This window comes from Mustela nivalis, assembly GCF_964662115.1.
Source record: "Mustela nivalis genome assembly, chromosome: 19".
Classification (NCBI taxonomy): domain Eukaryota; kingdom Metazoa; phylum Chordata; class Mammalia; order Carnivora; family Mustelidae; genus Mustela; species Mustela nivalis.
In genome coordinates this window covers 11,662,232-11,678,677 of record NC_139038.1, presented here as the reverse complement: position 1 = coordinate 11,678,677, position 16,446 = coordinate 11,662,232, and the positions used below count along the sequence as shown (strand labels likewise).

Sequence of the window (16,446 nt, the reverse complement as noted above, 5' to 3'; positions counted from 1 at the left end):
CCACCTGCCTTCCCACCCCTCACACACATGCAACTTCAGAAACTTCCACTGGCTTCGGGCAAGCATGCCACAAATGCAAAAGCAAACGTTGGCTGAAGGAGTGACTGATGAATCCTAAAAGTCAGATGTGTTTAAAGGGAACACAAACTCCATAGTCATACACTAGCTTTAATGGCTTTTTCTTTACGTCTTCATCCTCGCTTGGATGCTCTGTGCAAATCCCAAGTTCCTAGCTCTGCTGCCAGTGGGCATTCCCACCCAGAGGAAGTGCCAGGTTGCTGAGCTTCCGTACTGTTTACCTTTCAGAAATGAAAGTTCTCAAATCGACTTGCCCGAGAAAGCCAGCCGGAGCAGGGAGGCTCATTGCTAAATGACCTTCAGCAGCCAATCCACCTTAGACGGGACACGTGGCCCAGGGAAGGCCCTGGCATTTAGCCTCCGGGTTCCTCTGACCTGCTCTGCCTTTTTCCACGATGCACTTGAACTACGAAGAATGGAGGCTGCAGGTGTGGAAGTCCGAGGTTAGCCCTTTGCATATGCAGTCTCATGGAGCTGTCACGGTTTACCCTCTGAATGTCCTTCTCGCCATACTGCCGACGAGGACTTGAAGCTCAGAAAAGGTAAGCAACGTGGCCAAGGTCACATAGCGGAGACGGGTGGCACAGAGTTTGAATGCAACTTTGTCTGAGCCCAAACCTTTGCTATTAGTACGGGCCAGACTCGCCTCTATAGGAATCTCTGCTGTGGTCCTTTCTAGAGCTCCAGCGCTGTGCGACCGACCTTTCTGTGATGACAGAAATATTATACAGCTGTGTCGTCAAGTTCGGTAACCTCCAGCCACACGAAATGAAGCAAGGGCTGCTGAGGAACTGGATTTTTAGTTTCTTTAAATTTCAACTCATTTAAGCAGCCAGGTGAGACCAGAGGCTACCATATTGGACAACAGAGCTCTAGAAGAGTAGCCACAGCTGGGGGAAACTGAGGCCAAATAAAACAACTGATGTCCCTAATGTGGCACACCCTAGGGACTCCTCACTCACACATGGAAGAATAAGTTCAAGGGAATGAAAAGTCAGTGGGAATGTTTGACCTCCAAATTTACTACTTGGAAATCGGCAAATTCCGGTTTTCGGTTTGTTGGTGTTGGTCGGGGACGTCAAAACTGCTCTAGGTGTTTTAGGCAGGGTGGTGTTCCACTCGATCAACTCATCAGAACCCTGCCCACCCCCAGCCCCACCAGTAGAAATGTCAAAACGTTTGGTATTGATACTTGACCTCAACTTTTGTACACAGGAGAACAGTGAGAAAACCCAGTTCCTGGGTGGGAGGTGCTGAATGAAAAGGAGTTACTGTTCTCCCCCACATCACATTATAAGGGAGCAGTAAAGGTACATTCAATTCTTGACTGTTTAGCAACAAAAAAAGCAGAGTTTAAAAAAAAAAACAGAGTTTGAGAATAAGGAGAGGAAGTAGAAGGTGGCAGAGAGCATTTAGACATTTTTGACAAAAAACGGTCTCCTTGCTGTTGGTGTTGGTGAGTGGATAAGTAGGGAGAATTGGAGACAGTCAGGCCAGAGTGTCCCCCAGAACATCCAGGGCTTGTCCGGGTGGAGCTGAAACTTGGAAGGAGGGACACTGGGGAGGAGGCTGCAATCCCTTCTCCACCTTCCGGATTAGCCCAGCCTTATCCTCTCAGGGATAGAAGATAAAACCAGCTACCTAGACCCTCTCCTGTCTCAGACAGTCTAATTCCTTTCTCATGTATGAATTCCTTATAGATTCTGAGCTGATTCCCTGAAAACCCAGGGCTGGCATGGTCACAGGAGAAGAATAGAAAGTGTCCTCTCTAGTTTTCCTGCCAGGAAGCAAGGTACTGATCTGATGGAATCAGGTCTCCAACCTTATGAGCATTTAACTTTAACTACTTCCTTGAAAGCCTCATCTCCAAAATGCAGCCTCACTGGGGGCTTCAGTGTATGAATTTAGAAGGACCGAAGATATTCGGCCCCCAACAATGGGCTTCTCATTCATTCTAGGAAGGGAAAAGCCCAACATCTCATTAACTACGTCTCCCATGAAAGATTTTGAGACCCATAGAGGCGCAGACCAGATGGCATATAAGAGGTGTTCTTGACCATCCATGAATATGGTCTCTCCCCCATTTCTTTTTTTTTTTTTTAATTTTTTATTTTTTATAAACATATATTTTTATCCCCAGGGGTACAGGTCTGTGAATCACCAGGTTTACACACTTCACAGCACTCACCAAAGCACATACCCTCCCCAATGTCCATAATCCCACCCCCTTCTCCCAAACCCCCTCCCCCCAGCAACCCTCAGTTTGTTTTGTGAGATTAAGAGTCACTTATGGTTTGTCTCCCTCCCAATCCCATCTTGTTTCATTTATTCTTCTCCTACCCACTTAAGCCTCCATGTTGCATCACCACTTCCTCATATCAGGGAGATCATATGATAGTTGTCTTTCTCTGCTTGACTTATTTTGCTAAGCATGATATGCTCTAGTTCCATCCATGTTGTCGCAAATGGCAAGATTTCATTTCTTTTGATGGCTGCATAGTATTCCATTGTGTATATATACCACATCTTCTTGATCCATTCATCTGTTGATGGACATCTAGGTTCTTTCCATAGTTTGGCTATTGTGGACATTGCTGCTATAAACATTCGGGTGCATGTGCCCCTTTGGATCACTACATTTGTATCTTTAGGGTAAATACCCAATAGTGCAATTGCTGGGTCATAGGGCAGTTCTATTTTCAACATTCTGAGGAACCTCCATGCTGTTTTCCAGAGTGGCTGCACCAGCTTGCATTCCCACCAACAATTTCAAGAGCATGTCTGCTTGCAAGCACAGTGCCTGTCCCACAGGAAGTGCTCATAAATGTTTATTAAATGAATATGTGGCATTCCACTCTTAGCATTGCTCAGATGGATAGTGAAGGAACTCAGAGCTTTTTAGTGATGGGACCCCAGAGCCTGGACAGAATTGAGAGTCAGCAGAGAAGTGTTTCAGATAATATACAGGTTTATCCGGGGAAGACCTTCCCCATACCCACTTGCACCTTGTGCATTTGCAAAGGGGACAGTCATCTTCTGGCTAATCTAGGGAGGATGTGCAAGCTGGGACTGTTCTCTTAAGCACATGTTCATTTCATAATTGTATCCCTGATTGAGAAAATGGGTCACCTGTCAGAAATTGTGAACATCAGATAAAATGTAAAGTATACAAACGGTACTTTCCTAGCCTCAAAATCTGACTTTGCTCAATGCCCCCCAACCAGATTATTAAAGACTAATGGCATATTGAAGTAGTGGGGGGAAGGAGGGCGTAGGGGGTCATCTGGTCCTCACAGAAGTCAGAAGCAGCAGTGGGGTCATTATGGGAAATTTTGTACTCAACCACTATTCCACCATTTGTTATTTTCATGACCCTAGTCAAGGAATTGAACTTCTATGACTCATTTTGTCCTCTAAAAGCTAACATTGTCTCTTCCCCACTGGGTTGTGGTAAAGATGGAATCAGATCACTTTTCTACAGTACTTAGCATCATGCCTGCAACTTAAGAGGGAAGCTGAAGATGAGGGCCCTATCAGAATATGTAATAACAAAAATCATTTGACATGCTTTTCAGAACCTGACCGTCAAGGCAGATGCAAATGGAAATGATGAGCGAGGAATTTGCGTCTTAGATGATCAGTGGGAACGTTTGTCCCCAAATGTATTCTTTTCAAATAAATCAGTACGTTCCAGCCTATCGAGGTGATATGGTTAAATATGGGTTTGCTGTTGTGATTTTAGGCAGAGACGCAGAAACCGCTCAAGATGTTGTTGTTGGGAAGGGATGGGATGCAGGAAATTAGGTGCTGCAGAGTAAAAACCCAGTCCTTCCTCCTGTGTGTTCCTTCTTCTCATGTTCTTACCGCCAGGCAACATTCTGAAACATCAGCTGGGTGACTTTGAGTTTACCTGCATTCTAACACAATCTACCCGAAGATAACATCAGATACTTCAGGTCAAGGGATCTGTTCTGTAAGACCTGCCTTCCTTTCAAAAGTCAATCACAGGGGTGCCTGGGTGGCTCCGTCATTGAGCATCTGCCTTCAGCTCAGGTCATGATACTAGGGTCCTGGGTTCAAGCCCTGCATCAGGCTCTCTGCCCGGCAGGGAAACTTCTTCTCCCTTCTCCCTCTGCAGCTCCCCCTGCTTGCGTTCCCCCTCTCTCTCTGTGTCTCTCTCTGACAAATAAATAAATACAATCTTTAAAAAATTGTCAGTTATACATCCACAGGTTATCACCTGGTTGATGGGCTATAGGTCACAGCTTCCCCTCGTCTAGAGTGGCTCATGGAACTCATGAGAACAGTGACTTACATTTACCAGTTTATTAAAGCATGTGATGAAGGATTCAAATGAGCAGCCAAGGGAGGAGATGCATAAGGCAAGCTGTGTAGATATGGTCATTGACCTGGTAGCCTCTGAACCCAGTGCTACTGGGATTTTCATGGAGGCTTCCTCATATAGGCATGGGGAATTACTAATTCCATCTCCAGCCCTTCTCCACACTCTCTGGAGAATGGAAGGTAGGACTGAACATTTCAAGCTTCTAATCACGACTTGGTCTTTCTGGTGACCCGTCCCCCATTGCAGAGCTCACCCAGACTCTGTCATCAGAAACAGAAGATGCTTCTAGTGTTCTTATCACTCGGGAATTGATGAAGGTTTCAGGTACTCTGTGTCAGGGACCAAGATTCAATATATATCCTGTTATATATCATAACATCACAGGTGCTCCACAGAAGTCTCAGCAAAGTGGCGAGGGGTGGGAGTACAAACAGCAGCGGGAAACATCGGTGGTGCCAATCATCAGGAAATCAGGCAGTTGGAGGAATTGTAAGAAACCGCCACTCAAAGCAGGCAATTCCCAAGGACATGGAATCACAGGAGAATGGAAAACATCATAAGACGTCACACAGCCTTCTGCTGAAACCCACACCCTGCCCACGAATATCCGAGGACTATACTGTTCCTGCTTCTCTCCCACCTTCCAAGTCTGTCATTGGCAGAATCTAGAAAATAATCCAGTGAACAAGGGACCCTGGAGAATACAGTCCTCAGGCTCCTTGCGGCCAGTATAAAGGGAGAGCTTAGAAGCAGAGGATGCTTTCAAGTCCAAGAGTTACCATTGGTCCTCATAAATCACAGATCCTGTATTTGCAGATTCACCCACTCACTTCCTAAAATTTATTTGTAAATTTTCAAAGTACAATATGCAGAGCTTTTTCACAGTCGTTGCAGATATGTGCAGAGCGGCAAAAAATGTGGTTCATCCCAATATACACGTGCCCAGCCGAGGGGTAACAAGGGGGTGCTCTGTTTTCTTGTTTCTGTTCTTATACCATAAATGAGTATCCTTTTCATGATCTAATCAATGCCTTTTTTTTTTCTTTTACAGTTTTGTGCTTTTTTGTTGTTGTTGTTGTCAGTGATAATTCTGTCATTTAAAATGGTCCCCAAACACAGTGCTGAGGTACTGTCTAGAAGTAAGAAGGTGGTGTTGTGTTAAACATGCTTGCTAAAGGCATGAGTGATAGCACTTTTTGGGGATAGTGAATCAACCATATATATTAACTAAGGTGTCTTTAAACAGAAGCACACGTAAAATGGAGTCATGCATTGATCCGTGGGCCAACAAGAAATGGGCAAACGTCCTGAACAGACACTTCATCAAAGAACATGTCAGGTGGGCGCATGCGCGTGGGAAAACATGCTCAACATACTGGCCACCAGGGAGTGAGACTGAAACCACAACATGAGGCTGCCACACACATGTATCCAGAGGCTCATAGGAACCCCACCCTCTCTCTACCCTAGGAGCAGTGATTCAGGATTCATGAGTTCAGCATTCACTGAAGCTTTATAGCCGGTAACTGCTTTGAATAGTGCGAATTAACGGTAATATTTAGTCCATGATCAGAGATACTCCAAATGCATCTGGGATCCACAACTGGGCTTGTGGTCCTCTTTCTCTGTGGTCCTGAGGACAAGAAAGTCAAGCTTTGATGTATCGGAATCTCTTTGTGAGGATGTGTAGTTCAGAAGAGAGATGGTTGAGCGTGCTTTGGCTTACTCAAGGTCACCACAAAGTCACGAACAGGATCTGGCTTTGTGTGTCTTCTTTTGTAGATTTTGTGTGTGTGTGTGTGTGTGTGTGTGTGAGAGTGTGTGTGTGAGAGAGAGAGAGAGAGAGACTATTGATAAGTAATCTCTGTCCCAAACTTTAAATGTTCTTTAAACTTTAAAATGTTCTTTATACTTTAAATGGAGGAAAATAGAAGAATTCATCTTGTTGCCTTGGTGAGGGAAGGGAAATAGCAGGGTTGGCCAACTGTCTTCAGGCAGTAAGTCTGGACTTGTTTTACATACAAAACGCCTGAAGTCCACAAAGTTTAAGAGGTGAGCCAGAGGCCACCAAGAGGTCAAAACACCTGCCTTCTACTTCACGGTCTTTCGCTTCTGCGTGGTTGCTTTAAAATACAATGCAATTGCTTATAAAATGAGGAATTTAAACTAGCTGATCTCTGAGGTCCCTTGCAAATCTAAAATTCTATGATTTTGTGACTCCCATTTATGGAGGGCTTAAAACTGTTGAGCCTCAGGCTGCTGGCTGCGGCTGAGCTAATGAGAAAAGATATAAAAAGTGTACACACTGATAGTCTGCAGAGAATTCCCATGCGTGTGCAAACAGGTCACAGAGACATAACAATTTAAATAATGGTGCATTGTACCCTTTGTGCCTTTGATCAAATGACCCCTCCTTCAGGAAGCCCACCATGATTTCTGCCCTCTTCTCCGTGGAACCTTATTCTATCATCCCAACTGCTGTGGCTTGACATGTCTCATTAATGCGAATGATACATTTACAGATTGTGTATTAACAATCATTGCACTTTACAGAGAGTTCAAGTTCATCCTTGCAACAGCCCTGGGACACATTTGTTCTTACTGGCTTCATTTTACACGAGAACACACTATCTTTCCTCCTCCGATACAGTCTCTTATTAGCATTCCAGCTCCTGCCCACTTTCTCCTTCCTGAGATACTATTTGCCACCATCTGCTGGTCTTTCCCTGTACTCTTTGGCCACTACTTTTCCATTTTTTAAAACGTAAAAAGTTTATTTTGATCGTCTTTGTTAAGGTACAATTGACATAATCATCTGCTGACGCTGGAAGTACACAGCGTTACGTTTTGGCATATGAATATGCCTAGGAAGCCATCACCTCCAGGAAGAAAATGTGTGGACCCATCTCCCCCAAGAGTTTTGTTTTGTTTTTTGTTTTTTTGTTTTGTTTTGTTTTGTTTTTTATTATATGTGCTTGATGAAGTCAAGCCTTTACTTCCTTGTTGATCTTTTGCTTGGATGATCTGTCCATTTCAGCAAAGGGGTGTTAAAGTCCCCTACCATTATTATATTACTGTTGATGTGTTTCTTTGATTTTGTTATTAATTGGTTTACATAGTTGGCTGCTCCCATGTTAGGGGCATAGATATTTAAAACTGTTAGATCTTCTTGTTGGACAAACCCTTTGAGTATGATATAGTGTCCTTCCTCATCTCTTATTATATAGTCTGTGTCTTAAATCTAATTTATCTGATATAAGGATTGCCACCCCAGCTTTCTTTTTGTATCCATTGGCATGGTAAATTGTCTTCAACCCCTTCACTTTAAATCTGGAGGTGTCCTTGGATCCAAAATGAGTTTCTTGTAGTCAACATATTGATGGTTTTTGTTTTTTTATCCATTCTTATACCCTGTGTCTTTTGATTGGGGCATTTAGCACATTTACTTTCAGGGTAATTATTGAAAGAGATGAATTTAGTGCCTTGTAATGCCTTTAAGGGGACTGTTACTGTATATCCTTTTAGGCTCTCTCTTTGCTTAGAGGACCCTTTTCAATATTTCCTGTAGGGCTTGGTTTGGTGTTTGCAAATTCTTTAAATTTTTGTTTGTTCTGGAAGCTTTTCCTCTCACCTATTTTCAAGGAGAGCTTAACTGGATATAGTTTTCTTGGCTGCATATTTTTTTCATTTAGTGCTCTGAATATATAATGCCAGTCCTTTCTGATCTGCCAGCTTTCTGTGAATAAGTCTGCAGCCAGTCTAATATTTCTACTGTTGTACATTACAGACCTCTTATCTTGAGCTGCTTTCAAGACTTTCTCTTTGTCACTGAGGCTTATCAACTTTACTATTAGATGATGGGGTGTGGACCTATTTTTGTTGATTTTGAGGGGCTTCCTCTGTGCCTCTTGTATTTTGTTGCTTGTTCCCTTTGCCAAATTAGGGAAATTCTCTCCTATAATTTGCTCCAATATACCTTCTGCCCCTCTCTCTCTTTCTTTGTCTTCTGGGATCCCAGTTATCCTAATACTGTTTTGTCTTATGATATCACTTATCTCTCAAATTCTCATGGCCCAGTAGTTATTTGTCTCTCTTTTTTCCAGCTTTTTTATTCTCCCTCATTTGGTCTTATATATCAATAATTCTCTCTTCTGCCTCATTTATCCTAGCAGTAAGAGCCTCCATTTTTTCTTGCACCTCATAAATAGCTTTTTTTTATTTCAACTTGGTTATATTTTAGTTCTTTTATTTCTCCAGAAAGGGATTCTCTAGTATCTTCCATGATTTTTTCAAGCCCACCTAGCACCTTGATAATCGTCATTCTGAACTCTAGATCTGACATCTTACTAATGTCCATATTGATTAGGTCCCTAGCCATCAGTACTGCCTCTTGTTCTTTTTTCTTTGGCAAGTTTTTCTGCCTTGTCATTAAATCCAGGTAAGAGTAGATGAATGAGAGAAGAAAATATTTAAAGGGTAGCCATGACCCCAGAAAAATATACCCTGTGTCTAACCAAATCAGAAGAGACCCAAAACACCAGGGGGAGAAGAAAGAAGGAAAAATATATATTTTTTAAATATATAAATATTTAAGATATATATGTATATAATATATGTTTATATACATATATACATATATAAAATATTTATAATATATTTACATATAAATATATATTTAATATATATGTATGTGATATATGTTTTTACACATATATACATATATAAATATTATAGATATTATATACACTATGTATATAATATATAAATCCTGATATATTAATATAAATATATACACATATATACATATATAGATACACACACATACACAGATATATATATATGACTGGTGATAAAACAGAGCCACACACTTGATTTTGGGTGTATTTTGGTCTGCTAGAAGAAGCTGCCTTCCAAAATTTTAAAGAAAGAAAAACTTATATATATACAAAAATAAGGGTAAACAAGATGAAGGGATGGAATATGACTGTAAAGATGAAAATTTTAAAAAGATTCTAAAAAAGGATGTGATAAGTTGGTTGAAAAAGAAAAAAGAGAAAATCAGGCTGGAGACTAGAACAAAGCTATGAGCTAGATTTAGGGTACATTTTGATCTGTTATAAGAAACTGTATCCCAAAATTTTAAAGAAAGTAAAACCTGTATGTATACAAAAAATAAGATAGAACATAATAAGGGATAGAATATGACTATAACAATGACATTTTAAACGATTTTTTAAAAAGGTATTGATAAGATAAAATAGTTTAAAAAGGTAAGATAGGAAAGATGAAAAAATTTTAAAAAATAGAGTAAGAAAAAAATAAAATTAAAAAAATTTAACTTTGAAAGACTAAAGGATCAGGGAAGAGAGCCATGAATTCTGTGTGTTGCATTTCCCTATCTCTGGACTTCGCAGTTCTCACTGACTCCTGAGCTTGCCCTTGGCCGGATGTTCTTGCTGAGCCTCTGGGGGAGAGGCCGTTGCCGATTCTCAAGTGTCTTTGTGGGAGGCGGGATTGCACCAGCCTTGCCAGGGGCGGGGCTAAGTCGTCTGCTCCGGTTCGCGCTGGAGCTTTTGTTCCCTGAGCGCTTTCCGTAGAGCTGGGGAGGAGGATAAAGATGGCGGCCGCCCAGGTTCTCCCAGTGGAACCCGAGAGCTCGGCCGCTCCTCAGGCCCCGGAGAAAAGCCGTCGGTCCCTCCCGGCTCCGGGTCCCCGCAGGCTCCGAGCTCCCCGGCCTGGGACCGCGGCTCCGTCCCCGGCGGCTCGTCCGGAGTCCGCACACCCGCCGCTCCCGCGCGCTCCCCGGAGGAGGACGGTGAGTGTCCCCGCGCCCCGCTGCCCTCAGACCCCGTCCTCCCGGGACCCCCGGCGCCGAGACCGCGCTGTCCCCCGAGGGCCCGCCCCGCCGCGACGCCCCCGCGGAGCCGCGTCTATGCGGTCGGACTCTGGGCCCCGCCCCGCCCCGCCGCGACGCCCCCGCGGAGCCGCGTCTACGCGGTCGGACTCTGGGCCCCGCCCCGCCGCCGGCCGGGAGCCGCCCCTGCCCCGCGGCCCGTCCTCCCGCACGTGGCCGGTCCCGCCTCCCGGCGCGGGTCGCTTTGCTGCCCCGGACCCGCGGCTCTGGTTCTGTCCGCGCCGGGTGGGCCTGTCGGGGCGCGGGGTTGCTCGATAACTAGCGGAACTCTCGGGACCGACGACATTAAGGTCTCGCCCTCCTGCGCCGTCGTGCTTGGCGCAGTTGAATCTTTACGGAACTACCCAGCGCCCTTTACCCTCCGCCAGCGAGGCCGGAGAGCCCCGCTCTCCCTGATCCCGGCCAGCACCGCTGTCGCCGGCCTTTGGGGCTGTAGCCGCGCCCCTCGGTGTGCGGCGGCCTCACTCCCGCGTGGCCGGTACGTCGAGCACGGTTTCCCACGCGCATGCGCCCGCCTGACACGCCCTTTGATGGACGTGTCTGTTCAGGGCGTTTGCCCATTTCTTGTGGGTTGTCTGAATTGTAGGTGGAGATGGATGCCGGCCCTCTACCGCGTCTCTGTTTGGCCAATACTTCCTCCCGGGCTGTGCCTTTTCTTTATTTTTTATTTTTTTAAAGGTTTTATTTATTTATTTGACAGACAGAGAGCACAAGCAGGCAGAGAGGCAGGCAGAGAGAGAGGAGGAAGCAGGCTCCCCGCCGAGCAGAGAGCCCGATGCAGGACTCGATCCCAGGACTCTGAGATCATGACCTGAGCCGAAGGCAGAGGCTTAACCCACTGAGCCACCCAGGCGCCCCTGTGCCTTTGTTTAATAGCGCCTTTTGAAGAGCAGAACTTTCTAATTTTGATCAAAGCCCGTGTATTAATTTGTCCTTTTGTGGGTGGTGCTTTTGGTATCCTATCTAAGAAGTCTTTGGGTGACCCTAGTTCACAGTGAATTTCTTTGATGTTTTCATTTGGATCTTATACAGGTTTAGGTTTCACGTCGAGTTGCATGATCCATTTCGAGTGATTTTTCTATGTGCTGAAAAGGATGGGAAGACATTTGGAGGGGGGGAGCTATTATCCACTTGTTCCAGAATTTTCTGTTGAAAAGACTATCATTTTCCCACTGAATTGCTTTGCACTTTTGTTGAAAACCACTTTTCCATATAAATGTGGGTCTATGACCCGACTCTTGGGTCCCCTCGATCTGGTTGCCTATTTTGACATGAAAACCGTGTGAACTTGATTACCGCAGCTTTAAAAGAAGGCTTGAAATCAAGGAATGCTTTCTGGTTCTTTTTCAGAATTATTTTGCCATTCTAGGTGCTTTGCTTTTCCATATGAATTTTAGCATTGGTTTGTCGATATCTACAATGGCTCACGGAGTTTCCAATTGAGATCGCACTGAAAGCATAGATCAGTTTGGGAACAATGGACAGCTCGGCAATATTGAATCTTCTGACTTATGAACAGGGTCGTTTCTTCATGATTTAATTCTTTGAACTTTCTCAGTGTTTTGTTCAGTATATGGGTCTTTTCTGTTGCCATAGGCTCACTAAGCATTTAATATTTTTTCATGCTTAGTAAAAGGTGTTATAATTTCAAATCTTCATTGTTCACTTACGGTGCATAAAATTATGATGATTTTTGTATATCGATCTTGTATTCTGCGACCATACTAATCTCGCTTATTAGGTTTTTAGAGATTTTTATCCTCTTCACTGCATCATTGATTGTAGGGGAGCGAAAGCTTTCCTCTATCTTCTTAGGCTCTGAAACTGGGGCCAGTGAATTAAATTGATAAAATAAAGATTAATAGGGGAAAAAGAATACAATTTTAATTAATATTTTTAATTTTACATGCAAGGAGGATCCACAGGAGAGAAGTAAAAACCCAAAGAAGCAGTTGGACTCAGAAGTTTATATATCATTGTAACAGCATGTAATAAGAAGTGACTAGACAAAGGGAGAAAAAGTTCTGGTTTTTAGCAGCAGTGAATTGTAGGAAGGTAAACACATAAGGAAACTAAAGGCATCTAAGTGTTACTTTAGTAAGGCTTGTTTGGCAGACTCATCCCAATGCCAATTTTCTGGCCTCTCCATATAGAAGTCCCATTTTGCAGAAGTTTTTGGTCTTAGTCAGATAAAGGAAGCTCCAAGAAGTCTCCCTTCTCTGTGGGTTCTCAGTTCCTTTCAACTCAAAATAACCCATAGGCCAAGGTGGTGTGCTTTGGGGTCACAGATTCTGATTCCCTTCACTATCATGTAATCTGTAATCTGTAATAAGGGCACTGTTACTTTATTCTTTCCAATCTGAGTGTCCATCTTCCTTCCTTCCTCCTTTCCTCCCTTTCTCTTCTTTCTCTCCTTTTCCTCCGTCCCATCCTCCCTCCCATTCTCCCTCCTTCCCTTCCTTCTCTCTCTCTCTTTTTCTGTCTGCATTGTTAGAACTGGTGAGAGTCCTTCTCTGCCTTGTCCCTGATAGGGGGAAAGCAGTAAGAACGATGATAGCCACAGGTTTCGCTTAAATGCCCTTGTCAACTGTGGAAGTTTCCCTCTGTTCTTGAGCTGTTGACAGCTTCTGTCTGCAGTGGATGTTGGAGTTTGTCAAATGCTGTTTCTGCATCTATTGACATGCTCGGATGGTTCCCCTTTTGAACTTTGTTAATGTGGTAAAACACGTTGATTGATTTGCTGATGTTAGGTCCCAAGAAACCTTTCCTTGGAAATCATTTTGTGTTTCCAAAACAGTGTTCCCTGGGGGAGGAAGAATGTGAACCAGAGCAAGTAAAGGTGGGAGGAGGGAAACTGTTAAAGTCAGAGAAGGGAAAGCCAAACCTAATTCACCAGTCAGTCCTGGGACGCTGTCTGCACCGCCGGTTCAAAGATGCTGATTAATGGAGTCTGACTGGAGGGGGGGAGATCTCTGAGAAGAGATAGGAGAAGACCCTGAGGAGATGACAGAGGTGAGGCTCTAGGCACCTTAGTGTCACTTTTCACAGGTCACTGCCATTTCAAAATGTAGCCAAAATTTGAGAATTTCCTTACTATTACTAGAGGATTACTATAATTACTATACTATGATTATATTATATTATATTATATTATATTATATTATATTATAGTAGTTATATCACTACAATTACTATAGTGATTAGCCCTGGGCACATGACATCTCACTTCCTTCTAGCTCTTCTTTCAGATTGCTTCCTGAGTGATTTGCTTAGATATCCAAATAAGTGCCTGTCTGTAATTTGATTGCCTAGCCCTCAACTATAAAGTGGCTATCCCATTAGCATGACTTACAAGACCCTTTCCATTCTCACCCTGACCTACCTGTCCAAGTCTTCTTCCACTACCTCCCAGGCACACCCAGTGCAACAGAAGAGCTAACATTTGGGATAGTCAGAAAGTAACACTGCCTCTCCCAAGCCTCATTACCTTTGTCTGAAATGACTTTCCCTGATTTTCAATCTGTTTCTGTCTCTCTCCTTTTATAGTCTTGGGATGAGAGTAATGTTAATCTCAATTTTAGTTCATTAAACACTAGCATCTGTGCAAGGGGTCACATTTAACCCCCCAGGACCCCAAATAATGTCACAATGGGGTTGTATGAAAATTTCCCTGGGGGCTAGACCTCAGAAGTAGAACTGATGACTAGAAGCCATTCAAGTACCTAATTTTACTTAATATTCAGAGATCGTTCTAGAATATGGCCAAACTAGTATCTATATCCTTTGCAACTCTGAAACATCTGGCATTATCCAGCTTTCTAGATTCCCTAGTCTGGTAGGAATTAATTACAATGCTTTTGAATATAACATCATGTTCTCCTTATCTTTGAAATTGTGTTCTATCAATTTCCTGTTTATATCCTTTTCCCTCTTCTCTGTTGCCTTTGGCTTTCTTCTTTGGCCAGTTCTCCTTTCCATAGTTGTCAAGTGAGACCCAGTTCAGATGCCACCACATCTCTGAAATCTTCCCAGATGGATTTAAAACTTCCCTCTTGGACGCCTGGACTCTCTTTCTGTCAAATAAATTTTTAAAAATATTTAAAAAATTAATTAAGTAAATAAAAAAAATTTCCCTCTTTGGGGTATCTGTGGCACTTTGCTTATACCATATTACACATGGGTCCCCAGCTTACGATGTACAGTTCAACTTATTATTTCCTTGACCCTACAATGATGTGAAAGCAATATATATTTGCTAGAAACCATATTTTGAATTTTGAATTTAGATTTCTTTTTTTGAAGATTTTATTCATTTATTTGACAGAGAGAGAGATCACAAGTAGACAGAGAGGCAGGCAGAGAGAGAGGGGGAAGCAGGCGCCCCACTGAGCAGAGAGCTGGATACGGGCCTCGATCCTAGGACCCTGAGATCATGACCTGAGCCGAAGGCAGAGGCTTAGCCCACTGAGCCACTCAGGCGCCCTGAATTTAGATCTTTTTATGGGCTAATGATATGCAGTACGGGCCTCTCTCTTGATGCCGGGCTGTGAACAAGACACAGCTCCCAGTCAGCTACACAATCATGGGCTAAACAACCAATACACTTACAGCCCTTCTGTACCCATATGACCATTCTTGTTTTCCCCATCTGCTACAATTTTCCACGCATTACGTGAGACATTTGATACTATATTTTAAAATAGGTTTTGAGTGAGATGATTGTGCCGAATTGCGGGCTACTGGAGGTGCTCTGAGCACGTTTAAGGTTTGCTAGGCTGAGTGATGTTTGGTAGATTAGGTGTATTACATGCATTTTTGACTTACGATATTTTTAACCTACCATGGGTTTATTGGGATGTAACCCCATTGTAAGTGGAGAAGGATTTGTGTATGAATCATACTGCAATGTCAACATTCATTTCCTTTTTTGTCTCTTCTAGTAGAAAATGAAACATAAATAGATAATAACACTATCTCTTTATCAAAAGATATAACACAGGGCTTGGCACTAAACTAGATCTCAGTTACATTTCATGAAAAGAAAGGGAGAATTACATATATTTTCCATGGGCAACATGATTAAAAATAACCACAGGAAAATCCAGTCTATGAAATCAAAGAGAATGTTGCATAGAAACGTAGATGATCCAACAGCCTTACCGATGTTGGAAAGAGAGGACGGTTATGTTCAGAGGACAATCCCACGCCCAATTCTTCATGCAAACATCTGTTTCTTTCAATTTACATGTAAACAAGCTCAGTAAACTCCCTGCTTCACAACCAAATGCATTTGTTGACATTGAGCCAAAAGGTATCACACTGAATTCAGATGATTGGAAGGACAGATTTGTTAACGCAGCGTCTCAAGGCACTGCCAAGTACATTCACATCAATTTGCAAAGCCACCATTCCAGTTAGAGGTGTCATCTTGCAGGGATGCACTTAGAACTCCAGAATTGCTTAAAGCAAAATGAACACAAAGGTTTAAATGCCATAGGTTGAAAAGTCAAGTAGACCTTTGCTGGCAAAGAAGAGAGACGTTTCTATTCCCAATACCCAGTGAATGTGGTCAGGGTTGTCCTTCAAGTTGCGTAAATAAGGATAACATTGAACTTCAGAGTTTTTATGAGAGCGTTCCTATGATAGTTGCCGCAGTGGGTCAGGCATGCCCAAAGGAAATAAATAGCCCCCTGTTTTGCAGCTTTGGAACAGTGGGTCCTCTAGACTCTGAGCTTGGCCAGGTCTTTCCAGAGTGAGTCTGATGACTGGCCAGCACACCAGGACTGTCCTGTGTGTGGTAGGGCACCCATGCCCCAGATTCTGCCTGGGGTGTGAGAGGGCAGTGTCTGAATGAGCAGGAGATCACCACTGACCAAGCATGCAGTGTTTTCTCGTGGCTTCCTGGAATTTCCGCTGAGATAATGTTTGTTTGGGCATGCCTATGGGAGATTACAGGATAGTGATGAAAGGGGAGGAGATGGGGTGAAAGGGAGTCCAGTCTCGGACTGGCCCTTAGGAATTAACCAGTCTTAATAACTGATCCCCACATAGACATGGGATACCTGGTCCAGGCATTGGTCTCCAGCTTGTCTGTGGTGGATGAAATGTT

The 16,446-nt window shown here is 43.4% G+C and overlaps 1 long non-coding RNA gene across 1 annotated transcript in view; it reads left to right on the top strand.

The window, feature by feature from the left end:
- Positions 1–552: 552 nt before the first annotated feature.
- Positions 553–16,446, top strand: part of LOC309854573 — a 46,457-nt gene continuing 30,563 nt past the window's right edge. Inside the window, exon 1 of the long non-coding RNA XR_014306300.1 lies at positions 553–620. This is a non-coding gene — a long non-coding RNA (uncharacterized lncRNA). The remainder of the gene's footprint in view (positions 621–16,446) is intronic.